General features: G+C 39.7%; 1 protein-coding gene across 1 annotated transcript in view; it reads right to left on the reverse strand.

Annotated features, from left to right (window-relative positions):
* The window catches only part of scaf11 (SR-related CTD-associated factor 11), a 13987-nt gene extending 11124 nt beyond the window's left edge, over nt 1-2863 (reverse strand). Inside the window, exon 1 of the mRNA XM_008401403.1 lies at nt 2679-2863. The gene's annotated coding sequence lies outside the window, so the exon portion shown is untranslated. The remainder of the gene's footprint in view (nt 1-2678) is intronic.
* Nucleotides 2864-3880: the final 1017 nt, after the last annotated feature.

A 3880-nucleotide genomic window follows, 5' to 3' on the forward strand; every position in this document is an offset into this window, starting at 1 on the left:
CAATAAAAACCATATAATTTTAACTTTTTGGCATTTTGTAAAACACTAAAAATTATTTTACAACCATTTACCAAGAGTTTCTTTAATCGTGTGAATTTATGACCTTAACCTATTTTGAACATTTTGTATTGTTTTATTTACACACTATTGAAAAAAACCTGTTTGCCCCTATTAAGACCTGTTTTGGTTTGTTTTACTGCCAGACTTCCATTTTAGTAAGCAGTTTTCAAATGATGATTTCATGTATTGAGAAAATAAATGCACCACTTGTTCAATTATGAACTAACTGTCCGTTTTTCTGCAACCGAGCTCAGTTTTACCAGCAACATCCAGGAGCACGCAGACTTCCAGACCTGCAGAGTCAAGAAATTACTGGAAAAGAATCTGACTACACGAAGTACGACAACACATCTCAAAACGCAACACATCCTGCCTGTAGCTAAAGAAATTTAGTAAGATGAGAAACAAAGTCATTGATATTGTCAGTCTGGGAAATGTTACAAACTAGGGTTGTCAAAGATTCTCATTTGTGCCAAAGATCAATACAAACAGACATTTTCATCTTCCTGCAGAGGCTCGTGGGAACAGTCACGGCTCAAACACAAGCAACATTACAAGTAGACCTGGAGAAGAGCCATTCAACCCTTACAAAAGCGTTACTCCAGCATTACTCCAAAGTATTTTGCCAACGAGGTAAAGGAACAGGAAAAGCCCAAAGATGTCAGTAAGTAAGTCGGACAGGATAAGCCAACGCTAGCTTTTTAACCATTTGCAGTTTAATAATAGTTTAATCCTGTTGCTACAACTGTCTGAGTTCCCGTGTCAAGATGGCTTTCGTTCCGTCCTACTGTGGCTATGATCAGACCCAGGTCCACATCCAGGGACAGACGCTTCATCAGTTGTGAAATGTGAAAAGTCACACAGCTAATGTAGCTAATAAAGCATAATGAGAGCAAACGTACTCAGCCTGAAGCCAACAATCTGCACAGAAGCTCGTCAGAACCAGTGGGACCCTACCTTGATGACTAATCATCACAGAAAGAAAATTATATATGGGACTGATTTGCCCACTACCAACAGGTTTTAGTTCAATGAAAATATGATGAAATTGTAATTGGTAATAATTTCTTGTTTATTGGAAAGAACACTAAGCCTTGAAAAACATTTTCTGGAGGTGTTGAAAACCGTCTTTATAATACGTTTGCCACAATACTCGGGGAAAATACTCAAAGTAATTTCCACCTCCAGACAGCTCGAAAACCTGTGGCCTAATCAAAGTCTGGCTTAAATCCGCCTGAGATCCTGTGGCATGAAAAAAAAAACTGCTCAACTTTAGAACAACAATCCTCTACAACAAAGATCAACTGCTTGATCAAATGCTTGATGCCAGTTGAAGGCTGGTACAGCAGTTGTTGGCTTGAGCGAATGATTACTTTATGGCTTTTTTTCCCTCTAGATTCATAACATCATTTGAAAAACCATATTTAGTATTTACTCTTTTTTTTTAAATCCCTTTATTTGTTAGTTTGAAACATTTAAGTGAGATAAAACAACAAAAATTGAGAAATATTTAAGGGTGTGGTGGAAATTGTATTTGCGTCAAGGACAATGAAATGTATTCTATTTTATCACATCTAGAGTTTTAAAGAGGTGTCCGAGGAAGAAATTGCTGACAATGCTATTTTGTAGTTACTGGTTATTTATGATTCATCCATCATGTCGACATAGTCAGGTTCCAGTGGATCCCTTCGTTGAGAAAACGGTTGATTATCAAAGGTTAAGTTGGACCAACATTTGAAGAACGGAGGATGCTGTTGAATCAAAATGAAAGTGAAATCATTTCAGGGTTTGATACTGTCACTCACTTTGTGTTGAAACACGAACAACAATTGCTTAGATTTAAGATCAAATCAACTCCCAAGTTCTCTTTGGAGAGTTCAGAGAGCTCTATGTCTGAATCATCGTAAACAAGCCCATCAGTAGCCAATGAGCGAATAAACTCACTCATCTTGCATAGAGTGCTTCTGGGGATTGAATCAGATTCGTTTTTCATATAATATTTTAATATAAAAATCTGACCAAGTGAACCATTTAAGGTCACACTGACTCAGCCTGATGCTCTGGCCTAAAGACATTCTCATCCACTCCGCTGATATCATGTCAACACCACTGCTGAGCTTTGTTTTTCAACTGTCAACCCAACTTAGTTAGTCAGAGGCCATTTATAACAATCGACTAACTGCTGAATCTCTGGCCAAACTTCAAATGTTTAACTAAACCTAAACGTATTAAACGAGATCCAGCGTGTGATATAGGTTTGCAGTTCATATTTTTAAAAGCTGTTTTGGTGAGCACGGCCTCCAGTCTGGGGATACTAAATTAGCATCAACTTGTGCCAACACGACGGTAACAACATGGTTGTTATTGGATAGCAGGATAACTGCAGCTAGCTACAACCAAAGTCTTCTGAAAGCTATTTCCGTGTTATTAGTGCAGCCACCAGAGCGCCGGAATACTGTTTATTATTAGCCACAACCGCTGCAATGAAGGTCAGGAGCTAGCTAGCTGGCTAGGAGACAGCTAAAAGCTAGCGGCTTTGAACAACAGCACCTGCTTACGTCGCCTGTAGCTCCCAAGCAGCTAGCTTCGGTTAGCTAATGTATACTATCGCTACTCACCTTTGAACAGAGCTGAGGCTAAATTCTATGCTGTGTTTTTAGCGTCTAAGTCCTTGCTGTGGTGTTCGGCCGAATGAAGATATCCGGGAAGTATTTTTAGCGAAAAATGAGGCATAGATTTCAGAAAGTCTCAGCCACATGTCTTGCAGTCTAGCTGCAAAAGTTTCGCTTCTGGCACCCCCTATTGGAAGCGGTGAGCATTACATCATATGTGGATTTATCCATTTGGTTTCGTTTACGCAAACTCAGGCTGCAGATAGGACGAAAAGGGGCAGTTTTATATGGAGCCAAAACAGTCTCATAATTTCTAAATCTAAATATTTACAGGCTGAGGAGACCCAACCTGGGATCTCGGGATTTTCAGCAGGATTTTTTCTGTGTCTCCTCAGTCCTTTCTCCAACTGTTGTCTTAGCTCAGTGATGCTGGAGAATCATCACACAAAACAGACACACATTCCTTCATTTCGGTCTAAATAACAGATGATTGAAGGAGACTTTCTGATCAAGTCATCATCGTGTTCTCACTGTTTCCACAATCTGTTACAACCAGCAGATTAGCAGGTGGAGCAGATATTCTGCTTTAATTGCTGGTCAACTCAAGTCATGTGACATGAGTTGATATAGAACAGAAATAAAGAGAAAAGACAACAAGAGTTAAAGAGGAAAATATACATGGACAACAGACAGAACCAGTTTTTAACTTTCAGCTCAACTCTCTGCAGCTATATATCTGAAATGTTTAGTTATATTGTGTAGATATGAATCTTACTTTTTTTCTCAACTGGGTTCTCTTATCTTCCTCCATCTGACTGGTGGTGTTGAAGGTGGAGGTTTACAGGCTCAGGAGATCCAACCTGGGATGATCAGAGACATTATTGATCTATACAATCTGAATCTGGGATCAGAAACCAGCTCTGGTTTTTCTACAATGTTTCTAAAATTCTTTAACATTTAACTTCTGACCCGTGAACAGGTGGATTTTCAGCATAAGATTCTATGGCAATGCTTGGTTTGTTATTGATGGACCTACTTCACATGATCTGCGTCCCGTCCTCTGGTGCCCTCCCCCCCCCCGACCCCCTGTTGCATCAGGAAACTCGGCTTCATTAAATCTCTGGAATTTCAGCAGGATTTTCTGTGTCTTCTCTCTCCTGATAGGTCCAGCGCTGCTGTCTTGTTTCCGTCATGCTGGTGAGCCAACT

Source organism: Poecilia reticulata, linkage group LG23 (genome assembly GCF_000633615.1).
Source record: "Poecilia reticulata strain Guanapo linkage group LG23, Guppy_female_1.0+MT, whole genome shotgun sequence".
NCBI lineage: Eukaryota > Metazoa > Chordata > Actinopteri > Cyprinodontiformes > Poeciliidae > Poecilia > Poecilia reticulata.